Below are 22,460 nucleotides of genomic sequence, written 5' to 3'. Positions count from 1 at the left end.
ACTGCAGAGGAAATCTACCACCATTCTAGCCAAGCAACATCATTCCTACTGCCTCCCATAATTGAACTGGGATGTCCTTTGTTACATAACTAGTTTGGAGGTATATACTAATTTTGAATAAATCTTTTCTGCCACTTAGACTTGAAGTAGATATCTTAGGCCTTAATTACCCTCCCTAGCGTAGAATATAGACCAATACAAGGAATCATAAAATTATTTGAAGGATAAATGATAGTGATTCTGGCACCTGAGCTGTTGTGAATTAACATACGGGGCAGGAATTTCATTTAATTTTAAATAATGTAGCAGGGGTCTGCTTGCAGATATTTAGTGCCAAATTCATATCCCTGGCCTTGGGATGAAAATCCTCTTACAGCTTCTTGTCACTATGAGCAGAGGCGTGATTTCCAGTTCGCATAGATGTACTGTGCTAGCTGTTATCTGAGCTAGCACTCTAAAAATAGTATGTAACCTTGGCAGCCTGGGCAACAACAGCACCTTGCTAACAGCCCTGAGTACAAACCCACCTGAACCCCAGGTGGACATACTCAGGGCTACTAGTATATGCTGTGCCACTGCTGCCATGCTACCATGACTATGCTACTGTTTTTAGTGTGCTAGCTCAGATGAGAGCTAGCCCAAGTATATCTGAGAGAGCTGAGAATCACACCCCTTGCTTGTAATGTAGACACAGCCAAAGGGATTTCTCTAGAAGTCTCTCCTACACATTTATCAGCAACTCTACAGTTCTTGGGGGGGTCTCCGCATCACTCCTCCCTCAGTCACTGATCTGGGGTCTCCTTCCCTCTGGATTATTACTGTCTATCATATGACGTGCAAGTTCACAATAGCCATACAGAGGAGCTCCTCCTTGACCTCAGACTCAGCTTGCTGTGTCCCAACAGCAGCACATTATATGCCTCTTTAGTGGCTCATGTACCTCTTTCTCAAATGGCAATCAAATCAGAAGAGAACTAGCAACAGGAAGTAGGGGTGAGATTTTCTTCCAGCTCTCTAGTCAACCAGAGCTCTGGAAAGGGGTTGAGGAGATACAAACTTCTTGTGTTTCCCCTACTCCGGACAATCTGGGCTCCAGCTTCAGGACCAGCCTTCATAGCACTGCTGCTGCTGTGTGCACATGCTCCACAATAGTTTGTTCAGCTGAGAGCTCCAAGTTATATCAGTGCCATAGGGGTCTACCACTATGAAATGAAGGCAACTTGCTCCAGGAGCAATTGCAATTAATATATCTTTCATTTGTGATAAATGAGGTTAATTCTGGGTGGTTGGGTATAGACTTAAATTGGAAACGGTGAAAGTTCTTTGGCCTTAAAAAAATACAGTGTAGCAGATGTAATCCTTTATTTCCCACCCCCCATAATACTGAAGCATTAAATAGCAACAGCATTGCAGATAAATATGACCAGAGGCACAATGGCCAATGTGAAGAGCAAGAGGAGGTAATAGGTTAGCAAGCAGAGGTGTCCTACTATTGCATAAAATCATGGCTGGTGGTTATAGTATTTCTGGAGTAGAATAGAACTGGCTTTATTATTTAAACTCATCCCTCCCACTCAATTTCTCCCAGATTAGGAACTCAAGGGCACAGACAATAAATTTCTAACCCACACTTTTGAATCATTTTTCTACATCCATTGAAATAAAGACAAGGGAAATTCACAATTTATGGGGAAGTTCATGAGACCAAGCAGATGTGTTGCTTTGTTACAGAAATTTCTACCTTTGACAAAATTGGCTAGTCCGTATGCGACAAATCACTTTCTACAGTCCATTTGCCAGTATTTTCATATCTATATTTAGTACAGAAATAAGCTGTAGGTTTATATATCAGTATCATTCTACTTACAGTTAAAATAATTTTAGCAGCTAGTGACACAATGGTGTTTAATCTGTAGTTTTCTAATCACAGAACAAATTGAGTGAATTAAAACATGAGATGTAAATGAACAGAAACCTGATAAATGGATAGCTGTGCTACACCAAAAATATTTGAATATACACTACTGTTTGGGTCTCGAAAAGCTTTACAAACTCACAATGGAACTTATTGCCAGCAAAAATAAGACTAAGTACTCCCTGTATTCAGAACTAAATGCAAACCGCAACTCCCTGTCCTACCTTTCCTGGAAAAGCTCTCTTGAACACATCCTTGTACACTATGTATAAATATATAAATTCCAACAATAATTAAAAGCTTGCTTTGGCCAGGAAGGCTGGGAAAATAAATATTTGCTTTTATTTCTCATGGAAAGTGCTAAGGTCACAGTGCACCTAGCTAGAGGAGTACAAAATCAGGGTAGATACTATTGCCACTTCACCGATGCAGAAATTGAGGTGAGAGGTTAAACAATTTGATCAAAGTCATGGAGTATCTATGTCTGAGCTGAGGCAGGAGAAGTGAACCAGACCACTCATAATGGGGGGTTTGTCCAATCTGTTCTTAAAAGTCTCAGTGATGTAGATTCCACAACCTCCCTTCCAGACCTTAAGTACTCTTATAGTTAGAAAGTTTTTCCAAATATCTAACCTAAATCTCCCTGCAGATTAAGTTCATTACTTCAGTGGACAATGAGAACACTGATCATGTCCTCTTTATAACAGCACTTTACATATATATCAGGCCCACTTCAGTTGTCTTTCCTTAAGACTAAACAGGCCCAGTTTTTTTAACGTTGCCTCACAGGTCAGGTTTTACTAAACCTTTTATCAATTTTGTTGCTCACCTCTGGAATCCCTCCAGTTTGTCCATATCTTTCCTAAAGTGTGGTGCCTTGAATTGGACACAGTACTTCAGATGAAGCCTCACCAGTGCCAAGTAGAGCTGGACAATTACCTCTTGTGTTTTACATCTGATGCTCTTGTTGATACCACTCAGAATGATATTTGTCTGTTTTTGCAGACTTCTCTGACTTATAGTCAACCTGTGATTCACTGTACCCCCAGATCCTTTTCAGCACTGCTACAACGTAGCCAGTTAATCCCTCCTTTGCAATTGTGCCATGACCCCAAGGGTCTTGACCCAGGTCCACGGGGCTTCCAGTTGTTTGGCATTTCCCTGCTCGTACCCGGTGGCTTGCAACTGACTGATTAAGCAGAAAGACCGTGAAACCAGAAGCTACTTTATGGAGGTCTCCTTCAGGTCATGTTTGGAGGAACACCAGGACCACTGACTAGTCATGGCTTCCTAAGAACTGGAGGAAGATGGGTTCAGAAAAAGCCCCCTAGTACAATAGGAGTCTGATCTGATTGGGGCTCTTGACATTACTGCAATAAAAATATTTAATAATGTGAATTCCCTTTTGCCTTTCTCACATGCTCAGCTCCATCCTTGCCTAGAATGAACCAGGAACAGGGGGTTAACTTTAATCTTTGTCAAGTTATGTGTATAGTACAGAATTTGGTGGTCTGCAAATCCCAGAGCTGCTCTGGCAGTTCTGGAATTTACAGAAAGTCCTTGTAAACTCTCCTACAGGGCCAGAGGCATGAAGGATTCCTAGAACTCCAAGGATTTACTGAGAGGTTTAATATGTTGCAACTAGCCCTGAGGTCCAGTGGGCAGAAAGCATCTGACATAAATTAGAAATCTTATCATCAGGGTGCAGGGGAGCCTGTTTTGCTGGATAAAGGTGATAAATCTCACTGAGCATAATCTCTTGGTTTAGGGGAGGGCAGCCTACATATTGATACACTGAGGGAGAGCCCTGACTGCTTCCTAAAATTCTGTTAATCTATCACTGCTCCATTTTGCTGCTGGAGACAGTGGGCCTAATCCTGTTCCTGTTTGCAATGGAAATTCAGTTGGAGTTTTGACATCTGAGAACAAGATTGGGCCCACTGTAGTATTTACAATAGCTGAAGAATAGTGAAATTTAGATGGATTACCTGTCAATAAAATAAGATGAACTGGCAATATTTGCATCCAGAATATTGAATGTTAGTGTTTTCTAATAAAATATAGATGAAAATGTGGATTTTCTATGTCTGTCTAGGAGTCAGGTTTTGTGGTAGCTACATCGCTGAATTTTCACCTGGTGTCTCTTACTGTAAAACTATGGGCTTGTCAGAGTTGGGAAAGCTAACACACACACCTGGTGACCTGAAATTTATAGAGCCAAAATTTCAAAAGAGCTCAGCATTAGACTTTCACGGTCTTGGCACTCGACATGCGGCTATTGTGCTGAGCTCTTTTGAAAATCTCATTCCAGTTGTGGATGTTGGGCTTTCTTGAAAATTCTTGCCGTAGTACAAATACAACCACCACTGTTGTAGCACATGAGCATCTTTTATGGTAGTGATCATGGCTATGGTGTTTTTGTCTATTACTGTAAAATTCTGTAATGTACAATTTTCTCCAGGCCTCAAGGAGCTTCAGTTTCCTCATAATTAGTCTGGCTGGGAAATGACCTTTTTCCAATGAAAAATGTTTACAAAAACTTTTTTCAGAAAGATTTCTTAGAAACCTTTCTTTCTTTTCAGGTTCTGTCAAAATTTATGGGCTTGTTTTCAGCAACATCGAACCATTGATAAGTATTGAAAGTTTTTGTTTTTTTCTGAAAACTCACAACAGTTCTGTTTTCATCAAAAATTTCTGTGTCAACAAAAAGGTCATTTTCTGCTAAACACTTGAATGGAAAATTCCTGACCAGCACTACACTTAATGCACATTATTCAATTAAAACTTTTTAATAGGGCCTTTTCATAAGTGTACATGTTATATGTGTCAGCAAATAAGCCTAGACTTGTCCACGGATTTTTATAGCTTTACTTTATTTTTAAAAATTTAAAATGAGCAGGCTAGGCTTCAGGAGTTTCTGGTGGGATGAAAGAGGCATTCCAAACATAAACCCTTCTTGCTGAAGAGGCATGAAAATCAACAGGATTCTTGCTAGCAGCTTCTGCAGCTGCCTGGGAAATAAAGGCTGCTGGCCTGGTGAGAGGTTGTACACCAGTCTGCGTTTTGTTTAAAAAACAAACTGAAAACAGATATTTTTTCATAAAAATGATGGTTAATAATGTAAAAGTACCTGATCAGTGATTGCTGATCTTATGGCCAATTCTGGGGAAGCAGCGCAGTCAATCTGATGTCTCATAGATTATAAAAGCATTGCAGAATGCATGAGGTGAAATCCTACTTCCATTGACTTCCCGGACAAATTCCCTTTGACTTCAATAGAAGCAAGGCTTCATGCTTCAGTTCTGATGACAAATTCACATCTGTGTGGACAGAATTGTCAGCCCATGCTGGATCTGTTTGAAGGATGAGATCCTTAAATGGCAACACTTCAAATGTTGTGACTGGATGACATTTAGCCCTGGTTTAGTTCCATTAACTTCACTGGAGTTTTGTCTGACTGTACAGTTCTGAAATTAGATGGCAGACTTTAGGAGCTTTCTGGGCAATTGTTTTCTCTGGGAAATTTTGGTTCTAAATTTAATCATTTAAAAATCTCTAGACAGGGTTTTTTGTAAATAATGTAAAGTCTATTCATTTAAAAAATGTAGGAATTATTTTGGGAATGTTTCGCCTGTGCTGTACAGATCAGACTAGATGATCACAATGGTTTCTTCTGGCCCTAGAAACTGTGAGTCTATAGATTCGAGAATGTAGATTCTTCTGGCTACCTGCAGTTTGTGATTAGCTGAATGAGTAGTTTGTGTCTGTGCCATGACAATACACACATCTGTATATGTTCAGTTTAAATGCTTGTGAATGCCTACTTGTGTCTTTATATAGAAATATTCAGGTTTCTCCATTTATACTTAAATTCTAAACTCTGCCATTTGCAATAGCAGGGACGCCCGGGGGGCAATTTGCCCCAGGATCCGGGCTCCACAGGAGCCCCCACGAGAATTCTCCGGCCCCAGCCCCGCCTTCCCCCCATCCACCGGCGCCTCAGCGCGCCGTGTCCAGGAACAGCCCTGAACAGAGCTAAAGCGGTGTGGCTCCACCTACATGGAGCTGCATGGTAAGAGGGTGGGGCTGCGAGCTTCGGTCCCACCAGAGCCCACACTGCTGCAGCGCCTCCTAGGGGCCAGGGCAGCTCCTGGATGTAGTGGGCTGAGGTTCCAAGAGAGGGGACAGGTGGGAGTAACCCAGGAGTGGCCCTGAACAGAGCTAAAGTGGTGTGGCTTGGGCGGGGCCTAAGCTCCTCCCCGCTCGGAGCCATGTGGTAAGGGGGCAGGGCTGCAAGCAGGCAGACCGACTGGCAGGAGCTCAGGCCCCCCTGGAGCCATGCCACTGCAGTGCTGTTCAGGGCCATTCCTGGACGCGGCATGCTGAAGCTCTGGGAGAGGGGGGGTGGGGATAAGCAGCAGGTAAGGGGGCTGGGGCCAGGGCCAGGGGGGCTGGATAAGGGGCAGGGGGGGATGGGGAGGGGGCAGAGGTTCTGGGGGTGGTGGTCAGGGGATGGGGAAGGGAGGGTTGGACTGTGGGCATTCCAGGGATCTGTCAGGACTTGGCGGGGGGGTGGATAGGGGTCAGGGCGGTCAGGGGACAGGGAATGGAGGGGTGGGGTCTCAGGTGGTGGTTGGGGAGGGGATTTCAGGGGGGTGGTAAGGAGACAAGGGGCAGGATGGGTTGGGGATTCTGAGGGGAGCAGTTGGGGGGTAGGAAGTGGATGAAGGTCAGATAGGGGGTAGTGCCAGGCTGTTTGGGGAGGCACAGACTTCCCTACCCTAAAACTCATTCAGCAGTTCGAGGCTTGCAGACAGCTATTTAACACACAAAGTCAAGCTGTTATCTTTTCCATGGGGGAAGGATCACATGAGAAGAGCAATATCCTACACCACCTACCTCCTTCCCAAACCTACCAACGGAGACCCCCCTCTCTTGCATTCCCTGAGACTCCAGAGGGGTTAATTCAGTGGTTCTCAAACTTTTGTACTGATGACCCCTTTCACATAGCAAACCTCTGAGTGACCCCCCCCTCCCATAAATTGAAAACACTTTTAAAATATATTTAATGTTGTTATAAATGCTGGAGGCAAAGTGGGGTTTGAGGTGGAGGCTGACAGCTCGCGACCCCCAGTAATAACCTTGTGACCTCCTGAGGGGTCCCAACCTCCAGTTTGAGAACCCCTGAGTTAATTTAATTTTAGCACCCTGTGTCCATTCACATGCATGTGCTATTTTGAGCATTTCAGTTTTCACAACATAGGCTCATCCCAGATTCTGGAACAAGCTCAAATGCTCAGTTCGTGGAGTGTGTACATAGTCTATACTAAAGACAAACCCACAGTAACCATCTCCAGTTTGTGAGGGACCCCGTGGAGCCATTCTCTAGGAAACAGATACATTCATGGAGGTTGAGTCCATTAATGACTATTAGTCATGATGGGTAAGGAATGGTGTTCCTAGCCTCTGTTTGTCAGAGAGTGGAAATGGATGGCAGGAGAGAGATCACTTGATCATTACCTCTGGGCATTGGCCATTGTCGATTGTCAAGATACTGGGCTGGATGCACCTTTAGTCTGACCCAGTATGATCATTCTTATGTTCTAAGCTAAATGGATCCAAAGTTATGGAGACAGATATGAGTCAAGGAAACCAGCAGAATATCAGAAACCTGGAAAAATCTGACTGGATGGGCTCAGGCGTTTGGTCACAAGCTGAGGTGGTTCAAAAGTTTTGGATTTATTTTAAGCAGATTTTTTTTATTGTTTCTTTAAACAAACATCTTTAAACAAACACAGCAAGCAGCAAATATTTGGCCACACACTTCTGAAACCCCAAACCATGTTCTGATTTTGGCAGACTAATTTCAGCTTTTCAATTAAAAAAACCACAACAAATTTTGAAGTAAAGCAGACATTGGCCATGATTTTTTTCCGCTTTTTAAAAACCCCTAGTTTTCCATCCAAACAAATTTTTGACGTTGTCCAGCCCTTTTAATGAGCTTTAGTGCCTTTTAGCACTAGCCGATGCTGAGAACCAGTTTCTCAAAACTGGGTTTGTGCCGAGATGTGGAAGGTTTTTAAATGTTTATTTTTCCCAGGGCTGACTGGGTGGGGAGGTGAGGTGGGGCAAGTGAGGCAATTTTCCTCAGGCTCCACAGGGGCCCCTAGGAGAATACAGTATTCTATAGTATTGCAACCTTTTTTTTATGGAAGAGGCCCCTGAAATATTTTGGTCTGACCCAGTGAAAAGTTAAACAAAATAATTCTGCTGCTAGTAATGGCGGGGGGGAGAGGGAAATGCATGTATGATTACACTTAATCAACCTCCTGGCTGTTTCTTCATATTTCCCCAGAGTTAGAATCATGGTGAAAAATTATCCTTGTGAAAATATATATATAAGGTTTAATCAACTCATGAATTAAGGAAAGTTGCACTGAACAGATGAGATATTAGAAGTGAAGACAAGCATTTAAATTAAGAAAACAGCATGAATAGATTGCACTACTTGAGTCCAAGAACCCTTGATCTAGAGATTTAATGAATGCAAGAGAAGACAAGAAGGAATACATAAAAAGATACCATTAGTGCCCTGGGGTTATAGGAAGGAAAGGGACTTTTCAATGTGAGAATTTCATTTGAAAATGTTCATGATGGAACCCTATGGCACAGTGCTGAAAGAATAGGACACTAAAAAGAAATTAGAGATACTTTTCCATGATTTTCTGCACAGCTCTGTACAGTATAGCATTCTGCCTCTTGTAGGGGGAGATCAAAGCCATGGGAAAGCAAAACCTAATGAAAGGCATCTGGGCCTTGGGATAAAAGGAGGGAGTGTATGAAAGAGTATGACAAGCGCGTAGCTATCCCTCCACATCAAATCTAACATAGAGACAGAGAAACAAGAACACAGCCTGTGACAATCCACCTATCTTGTGCCATCAAAAAATGAGGAGCTGAAGGAGTGTGAGTATGCACACACATCTTGTTAACCTCATAGGTAAATAAAAATAGTGCTGATGCTGCAGTGTTGATAGAAAAATGGTCAAATTTTTAATGCATATGCTATTGGAAAAATGAAAAGGATCGGATTTTTGAATGCAGAGGAACTAAAAGCAATCGGAGGCCATGTATGTGCTTCATGGAAGAAGCTTAACTTTTGTGCCTTATGTAACATAAATGTTGAGTATTAACATGGATTTTCAAGGTTCTCTAATCAATCAGAACTTGTGGAATGCACAGAGTTCACAGTCTACTGATCAGATAATGAAAGCCATTTCCAGAAACTCTGGGTTATTTCTTCTGTACTGTAGTTTCAAGTAGACCCACTGATTTTAATGAGAATTGGCTACCAAATTTTGAGACTTTAGTAGCTACAGGAACCTACGACATTAATTTTATTCTGCACCAGAAAGTCCACAAACATGGAATATAGGGATAACCAAAGCAGATCAGATCACTGCTCCATCTGGTCCAATATTCTGCCTTTGACAATGGCCTGCACCAAGTGTTTCAGAAGATGCAAGTGCAGTGGTCAGTTCTGGGGAAGTTTCTTCCTGATGCCAAGCAGATTTGTTTGGGTCCTGAAGCATGAGGGTTCAATCCTTTACATTAAATGGGATAAGCTCCTTCCCTCACTGTGACTGGTCTCATGATTCATATAAAAGTAGAACCATTTTTTAAAATCATAGTCTCAAAGATATCTTCTGGCAGCGAGTTCCATGGGTTAATTAGGTTCTGTAGGAAAATACTTCCCTGTGTCAGTTTTACTCTTGTCACTTTTCGGTTTCATCGGATGGCTCCTTGTTTTATAACAAAAGGTAAATGGAAGAGCCTCTCTTACCTTCTCCAATCTATTCTTTATTGTATATTCTGCTGTCCATGTACTCTCTCATCTCTTCTCTATACCCAGCAGTCTTTTCAAGATCTCTTTGTATATTTGTCCTTCCATAGCTTTTTCATCCATCTTTGAAACTTTTCTGTTCTTTTGTGTGGTAGGTGACCAAAACTGAACATAACATTCAAGGTGAGGGTGTACCATTGGTTTGTAGAATATTTTTGCATTTCAGTACAACTTTCTAACCCATGCTTGAGACATCCTAATACTTACATTAATTTTAACCACTGCTGCACACTGAGTAGATTTTCTCATTGAGTTGTCCGCAGTGGCTGAATTTCCTGCGTGGTTACACTGTAACTTAGAACACATGAATGTGTATGAATAGCTCAAGGTATTCCTTGTGTTTTACCTTGTATTTGTTAACATGGGATTTCATCTGGCATTGTGTTGCCCCCTTTCCTGGCTCTAAGATGCTCTGGAATTCCTTGCAACTTCACTAACCTAAATACATTTGTGTTGTCTGTAATTTTTGCCACCTTACTGTTCATCCCCTTTGACAGTTCATTAAAAATATTGTAAATAGTTAATATGCTGAATAAATATATTAAAAATTTAATGATCCAGTCTTAACAGTTTGCCGTGTTAAAATTTGGTTTTATATTCCTTCTTTGTTTGCTGTCTCTTCAACTGGCCTTAAACCAGCCAGAGATTCCCCTACCTTGGGGGAATACCTAACTGGTGCTGTGGTAGCACTGCAACCTTCTACACCAGCAGCCACCTGGGATAAGGAGGAGAGGCAATGTTAAGTGTGGGTTGGGGGTATATTGGGAATGGGAGGGGATGTAATAGAGCTGAGTTTTGCTATGCTTATTCCTCTGCTAGTTTAAAGGACCTTGAATTGCTTGAATGTGCTCTTGAATCATTCAATAAATTCATGTTAACTGTGTCATGCTCCTTTTTATGTTTGCTTTCCACAAATATTCTAGGGAACGAGTTTAGTGGAAGGGATGTTTGCTGAAACTTTATGATATTTTCAGAAGCAAATATTCTGAATCCATATTCATGAGTATTCTTACTGGAGAGGGAAGCTAATCAGATCTTTAAAAGAAAACAGCCTGTGTTACCTGTTTGTCCCATCCAATTTCAAATATTAAACACTGGCAACAAAATGCTGCTAGTGAGTGAACTACAGATCAAGAAATTACTTGGCAAATCATTATGAATAACAAACACATGTGAGGGGAAATTTGTTCATAGACCATTTGCAAACAGAAATTGATGGCATTCTAGTGCATGGATAGACTTGTACATGAAAGATTTGCAAGACATGAATTTGGATATCCTTAAGAAAATGCTTAAATTCCCTTAAGGATAGATTGCCAGAGAGGTTAAAACAACAATCTCATTACAATCAGCTTCCAGACTGGTCTCATATCCTTGTGCACCTCTCTCAAGACTACTTAGACACAATGGTGCAGTTAGAGCTAGATTGCAGGGGCTTGTGCACTAGAGGCTATCTCTGTGGCAAGTACCATGTCCCCCAATGCTGCTCCTCCTGCACATGGGGGTTGCACGGTTCTCTCCATTCATTAGGGAGAAGCAGATTGCTCCCCTTAGAGCACTGACCCTGATCTAGATCATTCAATGAGGTCAGCAGTTAGGTAAAAATGTTTAGTTTTGACTTAATAATTTCAACTCTATTAAAACATTAACTTATAAATAATAGTTTATATTGTTTCCGCATTAGTGCAACAAACTGTTTCTGAATAAACATTCTTCAGAATTTCCATTCCATGAAAAATTGTGAAATTTTAATTTTTCAACATTTGTTTTGTTTTTCGATTGGAACGAAAAACCACAATTTCCCATGGAACAGAAATTCCATCTTCTGATCATCGCTGTCTAGGGCAATAGTAACAAGCTGTCACTGTACTATTCAGAGCACAGAGTGACTGCAGTAGTGAGAGGCTTTAGCACTGCTAGGCAAGCAGGGGGAGACTTCTTTCTCATCCCTCTCCAGTCAGACGAGGACCTCTAAAAACCTGGCTCTAAAGACAAGCTTGCAACAATCAGTAGCCTATTCTCAAACCCTTTTGTACAGTAGGAACACACCAACTCACAGCTTAGCCCATACAATTTTATTTGGGCAGCATTTGAATAAAAGCATCTGTATTCATTGCAGAACATAATAGAGGCACCATGCCTGGATTAAGCAGCTGAGCAATTGTCCATTTAAAGAAACATCCCCAATATAATAGAGACGCAAAAAGCTTTCCTCAGAAGTTTTTATAACAGATTATGTTTCCAAATTTTAAGAGTGTAATACTGTTTTTGCCATTGTGGACTAACTCTTTTGTTGTACAATTCTATCATAATACTGTCCATTCACAATTACAAATCTATTACTGAATGAGGTCCCTTTTCTATTGTACATTTATTTTGCCTTCTCATCTCCCCTTCGGTATCATCTCTGTCTAACACCTGTTCTTTAGGAGTTGAAACCTTTATTCTTATTGCTTTCACATTTTTCTATTTGTCCTTTACTTCATGCCATTGCTTTGCTGATTGTGATTTTAAAAGAGAAGATCTGTTGCTAAGATGCTGTTTCAAAAACAACGTGGCTGTTCTGGTCTGAGAGATAGCATAGCAAGACAACAGTGAAAGATCTGCTCCATGGTTCCTTTAGGATGTATTCCTTATTCTCACAGACCAGCACAAAGTCCAAGTAAAGAGGCTGTGTGCAGAGAACTTTTCAGTAGTTAGGGGGATTGCAGAGGCAGAATCTATAACCCAACTCAAGCCAGGTCTACAGTACAGTCTCTACAGTGGCACCACTTTGCTTTTGCAGCTGTACTGCTGAAGTGCAGATGTTTCCTACATCAACAGAAGGAGTTTTCCCATTGAAGTTCCTAATCCATCTCTCCAAATGGTGGTGGTTAGGTCAACGGAAAAATTCATCCGTTGATCTAAGTACATCTACCCTGGGGGTTAGGTTGATCTAACTACAGCACTCAGGGTGGTAAATTTTTCAGAGCCCTGAGCAACATAACTAGGTCAATCTAATTTTTAGTATAGACCAGGTTTCATAAACAGGGCATTGGGCAGTTCCACAGGCCTTTTGTAGAATTGTGCTGGAATGTGACGCAGAACCTGCACTGAAATAGCAACCCCGCCCTTCTGTATTGTAATGTGAGGAATTTTGATTGCTAAATACAGTAATGACTTCTTTAGTTCACCCTCTTGACCTCTCCCATTGCCCCCTTGCATAGTGACATTTTCAGAGAGGTTACTGAATCCACCTGCTCAGCACTGGTAGAGGCATCTCCACATAGAGACTGCAGGGGCAACGTTCCAAAGAGAGGGACAGCGGGCAGTACAAAAGGCTTTGTACGGTCCTTCAGCTGAGAGCATAAATAGAGTTGGGAAACATTTGCATTTGAAACTTTTCCCCCCAATGGAAAATTTTCAACTTCTTTCTAAACTGAAAACTTTCATGAAAAAAGTGGGCTTTTTTTTTTTTTTTTTTAATTTTCCATGGCTTTTCTTCAAAACCACTTTTCTTCACCTTTCTTCCCTTTTTCCCCACTGGATGCAATAGAAAAAAAATAACTAGAGGTTTTCAGTTTTCTTCTTTTTTCATTTAACTTTTTGAAACTTCAACTTTTTAAGAGTTGATGTGGCAAAAGGAAAACAAGAAAACTGGAGATGTGGGTGTCGGGAAACTCCTAGTTATCATTAATTCTATTGCATGCAGTAGGGGAAAAAAAGGAAGGAACAGTCGGAAACACCCCCCCACGTCAAGTTTTGAAATAGTGAAGAAATGCTGCATTTTGTTCCCTGTATAATGGAAACAACTTCAGAATTTGAAATGTCTCATGAATTTTCCTAGTTTTTTGACCAGCCTGTGAGACAAGAACTCATCCCACTGACTTTCTTTCTTCGACTCACCTTGTGAGAGATGCTCAAGAGACTAACTGGAAACACCATTACTAGACTGAGTCAGATTATTTTGTCAAAAAGGGAAAATATAAACTATTCCTTTTGGGATATATTGGGGCATATTCTCATCTGGGGTAAATTGTCCCATAGATTCTGAGAAAATTCAGTTCAGAAACACTGAGCTAGGACAATTTACACCAACTGAGAATCTGCCCCATACTGTATTGTCAGCCCCTGTAGTTTATGTATCCTTACATGCTGAAATAGGACACGTGCTCATGGGGATAATATCTACTCCCATTTATATATGAGCAAGTCTATAAAACTCAGTGGAATTATATTAATGTAAATGGGAGAAGAATGTTGCCCACAATCTAGAAAATAAATTCTTTGTTCTGCAATAACATGTTTATGCCTACTATACTAGGGAGGGATATTTTGCATATTAATGTTGCATTAGGCTTTTATGAACGAGCTTGTGAAGATAGTTTTAATAAGGAAGCTAGAATCTGAGGTACAAACTTTACCTGGATTTCTCCCCTCTTTTAAAAGAGATATTCCAACATGTACATTGGAGTAGAGTATGCCTGTGAATGTTCATAACTTATGGGTCAAATTTTCACCTAATTTATCCTGGTATAGAAATGTAAGAATGCAATAGTGGATCAGGACCTCTGAGAAATACTTTGTTAATAAAATAATAACTGTTGCCTGGAATCCTCCTGTGCCTGTGTCTCTTGAGTCTGAATTCTTTCAACATGGGTCAGACTGAAGATTATCCTCAGATTCCAGTTTAGCTCTACAAAAGCTGCACTGAAACGTCTGGTCATCTGGTTGAGGTAAATGTTCTTTGATGTAAGAGGAAAATGGCTGCTAGGGATTGTGACGAACTAGGAATGTTCTTAATGTTTTCTCTAAATACTGTGTTGGTGCCTCAGTGTCCCCTAGGCAGTTCTTAAGTATCTGGCAGAGCAAAGGGCCAGTGCACCTAAATGCCTGATGCTCTGTCTCCTAGCAACTGATGGCCTGGGCCCCTCCTCTGCAAAGGTGCCAGCTGAAGGTGTTGGAGACAAAGGGATCAGGTGACCTCCTGGCCCGGGAAAGGAGCTGAGCAGAGAGAAGGGGCTGGGAGGGATTGTTAGTCTGGAGCTGGCTGGGGTCGAGGAGTGAAGTGCAGACGTGGGGGGTCTGGCTCACTGCCCCCCAGAATGGACCCGGCTGAGGGGTCTGGTTCGCTGTATCTACAAGCTCTGTTTTAGACCCTGTTCCTGTCATCGAATAAACCTCTGTGTTACTGGCTGGCTGAGAGTCACGTCTGACTGTGAAGTGGGGGTGCAGGACCCTGTGGCTTCCCCAGGACCCCTCTGGGGCGGGCTTGCTGTGGGAAGTACACGGAGGGGCAGAGGATGCTGAATGCTCCAAGGAGAGACCCAGGGAGAGACCCAGGAGGTGAAGCCGTGTGAGCTTCTTGCCCTGAACAAGTCTGCTCCAAGGGAGAGGAGGCTCCCCAAAGTCCTGACTGGCTTGGTGGGGAGCAGTTACAGAGCATCGCCCGGTGACTCCGTGACAGGGATATAAAATGGCAGGGTACTTCAACTGAAAAGGAAAACAATTTAGCATATTGAATTGACCAACTGATGACATTTTATAATAAAATTCAATCTGATTTTACATAGCATCCTCCATATGAACAGAAAGATATGAAATAAGCCAGACGTTAAAACAAATCAAGTATAGCTCTGTACAGATATTACATGGGCCCTGCTCCTGACATACACAGGCATCTCTTTAATTAGGAATTTTGACTCTAGTTTGTAGTGATGGTTGCCACATAAAGGTTATTGGTTAGTCTCAGATGCTGACACTGACCATTATACTCTCCCTGTGCTAAATCCACTCTGACAAGTCAAGTTGCCTTCTGGATATGGCATTGTTTCTCTGATTGATGTATGACCTCACTAGAAACAGCTAGGATGTTGCAGTGCTGTCTGCTTTGCTATATTACAATGTTGTTAAACTTTGTCTTATAATTTATTCTGAGCTGTACTCCAATCTTTATCCTGTTATCTTTATCTCATACTCTCCCCAATGATCCCAAAGACTGATTGCTGTAAGAAGTCAGGGTGGATTTATTAATTTAAATCACCCATTTTAGTTCTGATTTAAACTTGCAAGCAGGAAGCCTTAATTAAAACTGATTGTTTAAATCTTGTTTTGTATTGTACTTTTTAGGTATTTTCCTAAAGATAGGTTGATTCTCATTGGCTAGTGACCATTAAAACATATTGAATTGCAACTAAATGTGGACTTTACACTAATTTTTGTACTAATTTTTGCTACTCAGGTGAGATACTAAAATATATACACATTTGTTTAAGCAATTATATAGCTTAACATACATTTATTCATATCTCTATTTTTTACCTTTTTGTATTATGTTAGACAATGGGGAATGACTCATTTCCTATTTACTAAATGATGATTAATTATTTACTTGTGACTTGTGTCCAGTTGTAGTTGGGTGGAAATTGGAATCCAATTAAAAATCCACACAAATAGTATTTCTAAATGGTGTTTTACTAAATAAAACTACCTTAAATGTGCTGGATACCTAAGAAAAAATAGTAAATTTATCAAAATGTGTTTTGCATTTAAAACTAACTGATTTATTAAAAAAGAAAATATCTGTAGTTAATGAATAAAACTTATTGTTTTTGTAAACTATGGCCTGGTCTACACTGTATGTGGGGAGATAGACCTAAGATCCGCAACTTCAGCTATGAGAATAGCATAGCTGAAGTCAACGTATCTTAGTTCGACTTACCTCGCGTTCTCATGGAGCGGAGTTGATTTCCGCGGCTCCCCCGTTGACTTTGCTTCCACCTCTTGCTGAGCTGGAGTTCAGCAGTTGATGGGAGAGCAATCAGAGATCAATTTATCACATCTACACTACAGTCTCAAAGAGTTTGTGATCAGTCACCTGTACCTCTCCGTGTAGCCTAGCCACAGAAAGAAAGTGTATTTTTTAATCTTTCAGTTTGATGTGCTATTTGGTTCTCTCTCTCTCTGATTTTTGTTGGTATAAATTTAGAAGCAGAACTTAAATGCTGAAAATTTTGAGAAAACCTGAAAAAGACAAAACCAGAACAAAAGCGGATTGTCATGCAGTGAAGGTATGATTTTATGGAACACTATTTAGCTAAGGCCCATTCAAGGAGAAATTCCAACAGATTGCCACGGGCAATCTCCATAAGATGTGGTTGCTGCTAGAGCCTGCTGTAAATATTCTGCTGTTTTGCAATTGGCAACAGTTAAACTTGGCACACATACACATAAAATACTTAGGTGTAAAATAAATATTTCTTTTCTTCCCCTTCAGAGAGAACCACATTAATCTGATAAATATCAAGAAGAACAAACTACTAACTCAGTGGCAGGGATTCTTTAGTAAATATTGCTATCTTGTTCATTTCATTCATAAAGCTGAATAAACTGGGCTTGAAAACTGATAAGTGTACAATTTTGAACAGCATTTCACTGTCCTAAATTGCAGTGGATCCATCTTTAAGGCACCCCTTTGTTTATATCAAATGAAATAAACAGGTTGTCCATGTCACTTTGAGCAGAACGTCTTGGTTCTCAAGCTCTGCTGAGAAGTACACTTGGAATTAATGCTCTGGATATAGAATTTGTCTAAGGTGAATTTGCAAATAAAATGTATACAGAAGACTATCAAAGCTGGTGCCAGCCTTCTTGAACAATATCTGAAGGATTTTTACATCTTGAAGTGATCAGCAAACATTTGCACATAGCCATAAGATTCTGTTCTTACAGAGATTTATGACTAGTGAGTTTCTTACAACAATAAAATCTTAAAATAACATTTCCAAAGACTTTAAATTCATTTTAAATGCGTTTAAAAACCAATAAATAGGAAGATATCTGTTTAGGAAGGATCAGATGCTGCCACCTTACTAAATAAGACTAGTCAAGGAATATGGTGGTGTTCAATGAGATAAAATGGGGTAGAATCTGGTCCTTTCCTTTTGTCTTTACCCTTTGGCACTTAGTTGTGCTCATTATTTGTAATTCTGTTGATGCAGTAGCAGCCCTGGCCCACTTCTTTACTTGTAGTAAAAATGGAATTGGGTCATTACTGCTAAAGAACGGTGATCAAGGCCATCCATCCAATTCTTAAAACAGTTTCTGTTCAACAGTTTTCAATGGCTGAAAGCTACAATCCATTCTGTTCTGTCTGGCACATGCACATTTGGATGTGAGTACCCTGACATAACACTGTGACTTCTGGCCCCTTGGCCCAATCTCTTTCTTTCTGCAGTCTCTGTTATGTCCCATGAGCTTCACAATGGAATAAGATATGATCTATCTGGCTCTGGGGGTGGACGGGGGAGCAGTATGGTCCTAGTGGGCAGAGCACTGGACTGCAACTCAGGAACCCTGTATTCTACTCCTAGCGGTGCCGTAAAACTGCTGTGTGACCTAAGTCAAGTCAATTCATCTCTCTGTCGCACTGTTTACCTTTTAACTCTATTTCTGTCTTGGTTGTTTAAATCATAGAATCTTAGAACTGGAAGGGACCTCGAGAGGTCATCTAGTCCAGTCCCCTGAACTCGTGGCAGGACTAATTATCTAGACCATTCCTGACAGGTGTTTGTGTAACCTGCTCTTAAAAATCTCCAAAGATGGAAATTCCCCAGGTAATTTATTCCAGTATTTAACCACCCTGATAGTTAGGAAGTTTTTCCTAATGTCCAACCTAAACCTCCCTTGTTGCAATTTAAACCCCTTGCTTCTTGTCCTATCATCAGAAACAAAGAAAAACAATTTTTCTTCCTACTCCTTGTAACAACCTTTTACATAACAGTTTTCAAGTATCATGTCCCCTGACTGTCTTCTCTTTTCCAGACTAAACAAACCCAATTTTTTCAATCTTCCTTCATAGGTTGTGTTTTCTAGATCTTTAATCACTTTTCTTCCTCTTCTCTGGATTCTCTCAAATTTGTCCACATCCTTCCTGAAATGTGGTGCCCAGAACTGGACACAATACTCCAGTTGAGGCCTAATCAGCATGGAGTAGAGTGGAAGAATTACTTCTCATGTCTTGCTTACAACACTCCTGCTAATACATCCCAGAACGATGTTTGCTTTTTTTGCAACAGCGTTACGCTGTTGACTCATATTTAGCTTGTGGTCCACTATGACCCCCAGATCCCATTCTGCAGTACTCCTTCCTAGGCAGTCATTTTGTATGTGTGCACCTGATTGTTCCTTCCTAAATGGAGTACTTTACATTTGTTCTTACTGAATTTCATTCTATTTACTTCAGACCGTTTCTCCAGTTGGTCCAGATCATTTTGAATTTTAATCCTATCCTCCAAAGCACTTGCAACCCCTCCCAGCTTGATGTCGTCCACAAACTTTATAAGTGTACTCTCTATGACATTATCTAAATCACTGATGAAGATATTGAACATAACTGGACCCAGAACTGATCCCTGTGGGACCACACTCCTTATACCCTTCCACCATGACTGTGAACCACTGATAACTATTCCCTGGGAACGGTTTTCCAACCAGTTTTGCACCCACCTTATAGCAGCTCTGTTTAGGTTGCATTTCCCTCGTTTATTTATGAGATGGTCATGTGGGACAGTATCAAAAGCTTTACTAAAATCAAGATATCATATGAGATATTTAAGCATTTTGCCTATTTTCTACAGAAGTAATTCTGTAAAATTATCATTTTACCATAATTAATTCTTAGTATGTCCAAGTTTTGTGCAATGGAACATTTAATTGAAAACTTAAACTTATGAAGAAGCAAACTACACATGACCATACCCCTCCTCACCACCCCAATTGTAAGTAGATGTGTACAATATGCTGATATAGTAATTTTACGCAGGAATAAACAACTTTCCATTTTCAGCTTTTATGATTTTGCATTCAGTGCCTCCAAACAATTCATAAGAAACACATTAGTAAGCATCATTATTACATTGTTGAACTGGGTGTAAACATTTTACAAGCCATATGTTCAGATTTTTTTTTTTAACTGAAACATTATTTCACACCTGTCTGCTTACTGGGTCACCAGTTAATAATGTCTCTGCTTAGGAATGAAATTGGGGTGTTATTAGTTGTTTCATCATTAATTAGGCTACTGTGGATCTTCCATCTCTTATGGTAGCAGCTGTAAATGCTGTATCATCATTATGGTTATTTCTCTTTACCTTATCTTGTATCATCTAGTATACAACATGTCTCTGTTTTCTCAGGGAGATTCCAGATATAACAGTCTCATTTACAAATCTTGATTAAGTACACCGTAAATCTTGTAAAAACCTGAAACTTACATGAAGAGTGATAGCATTCATAGATATCAATTAAATATCATACTGTGTCTTGAAAAGGAGAGATCTTTCAAAAAGGAGGAGCAAGATTCCTAAGCTAATTTCTGTTCTGACTAGCACTTCCTGGAATCCCACTGGAGTTAATGGAAAACATTACATCATACAATGCTGATAATGTTTTAAAGAAAAATGTGAGGGGATGATCACAGTGGTCTACAGGTTCCATGATTTCAGAGACTTAAGGCCACAGTAAGAGAGATGTTTGGGTTGTACAGCTGCCTTTTATGCTATATGGAAATGGAGAACATAACCTGTATGCTTCCTCACTACAAAGAAATCCAAGTGGATGTGGCCAAGTGGAAGGTGGGCAAGGTTGAGACACCTACTGGGAGCCACAGAGCATTCCTGGAGAGAAGTATGGAAAGAAACAAGACTCAAGAGAATGCAGATCAGACAAGCATTTACTAGTTGGTCAAGGCATCCAAATCCCTGAAAGCTCTCAGTGACGAGGGTTGCTAGTAATTGTGCATAGATATTGGAGGGATCAGCGCCATTCAGAAGTGTCCCCAGAAAGTATTGACAGGTAAGTGATGCACCCAGTAGTAGAGCTGGGTGAGGTTTTTTTTCCGTGAATAGTTTCATTTGCCAAAAAATGCAGTTTCAGTTGATCCGAAGCTAGTCACAAATTGTGTCAAGTTTGCCAAATAGATTCAACTGAACCAAAAAATGGTTTGGAAATTAAATATTTCGTTTTGACCTTTATGATGGGCTGTTCACGCCACATTTGCCTGGAAAGAGTTAATGTAGAGTCAGAAGGGGAATAATTAACCTGACAGGCCACAGCTAAGTAATCCCCTGACAGAGTGAAGGAGTCCAGCTGTGGAGGAACCAGCTGGGCTGGACTCATAAAGGCAGGAAATTGGCTGCAGAGGAGTCTGCTGGGAAAGTCTGCAGTCATTCCCCCGACAAGGGAAGAGTGCTTGGACATGAGCAAGAGAGGTAGCCTACAGTTACTTTCTGGGAGGAGGGAGTTAGGAAGCAGGCAAACCCAGAGAGTGGGGAGCACTAGATGGTAAGGAAAGGGCTTAGAGAAAAGCAGTGAAGTCTAGAAGGTAACAGACCTTGGCTGCTGACCAAACAATCCCTGAGCTGGAACCCAGAGTAGAGGACAAGACTGGGTTTCCCTACTAGCCGCTGAGGGGGTGGCAATGGGGCAGTAAATGGGAAGCTTGGTTAAGATTCCTCAAGAAAGACTTGGATACCCTGGAAGGGGAAAATGTATAGAGTGACCTGGCTGGAGGATCACAAAGAGGCAGTAGCAGCTTTTGGAGCAGGAGTGAGGAAGCTGCAGACCCAGGGAGAGAGGCGGACAGATGGCATGCAACCATGGGAAGGGGCGTCAACCTCCTGAAACTAGTCCTCAGAGCGGCCTGGAGACCACTCCATCTAGAGCTGAGTAGAGCACCTTATCACAACCTTGCTTGAAATATTTTAGGCTTCTTGATTCCCTGACATTATTTTAAAAATGGTTTTAAGTTCAAACCGAAATGAAACTTATTTGGATTATTTATTTATTTATTTATTTTGGAATTGCCAGTCAACCAAAAAACCTATTATTCACCTCACTCAACTCAGTGGCTTTGGCTTTCCTATAGCACCTCTCTTCACGGACACCTAATTTTGTGGTAGCAGAGTCTGTTGTTTTACAGTTGGTGTCTATCAGATCTGCCCTTTCACCGTGACACAGGCAGTAAATTATACCTGGCAATAGCATTGGCTGGAGGGTTGTTTCTTAGTGCTAATAGTACTTGGCATTAATAAGGCACTTCCCATCAGAGACTCTCTCAAGGCATTTTACAAACAATAAGCTGAGCCTCACAATATCCCTGCGGAGCCAGTGAGTAGTAGTATTCCCATTGTATAGATGGAGTGAAATTTTTAGTTTACCTCAGGGGTTGCTAGATTTGATCATCATACGTTGTGGCTAAACTTGTAGCTGAGAGAGCCTCTTGTACCCTCTCACCAGGGATGTGCTCTGCTAGTGCGAGATGCTCGTTGCTGACTGAAAGCTCCATAGTGGTCTCAGGGGATTGAGACATCTTCCCTTTTGTCTGGTCTCTCTTTGGGGTAGGGTTTCCCATCTTCCTTTTTTAACAAAACACCTCAGTTTACTATTTTCCTAATACCTTCCACAAATATACAACAATTTGGATCCCATTTTCCCTACCCATACTGGGGCTGAATTCCTCGATCCAAACTGACCTGGCATAAGAGGATGGAGCAGACTAAAATTTGTTTTTTCCAGAGATGGGGGGAGGAGAGGTGGGTTACCTATATTTGAACTAATCCTGAGATGAATCACATAAATGTGGTATTATCTCTGTATGATCTT

This window comes from Gopherus evgoodei, chromosome 9 (assembly GCF_007399415.2).
Source record: "Gopherus evgoodei ecotype Sinaloan lineage chromosome 9, rGopEvg1_v1.p, whole genome shotgun sequence".
Lineage (NCBI taxonomy): Eukaryota > Metazoa > Chordata > Testudines > Testudinidae > Gopherus > Gopherus evgoodei.
Note: the sequence above shows the minus strand (reverse complement) of the source record.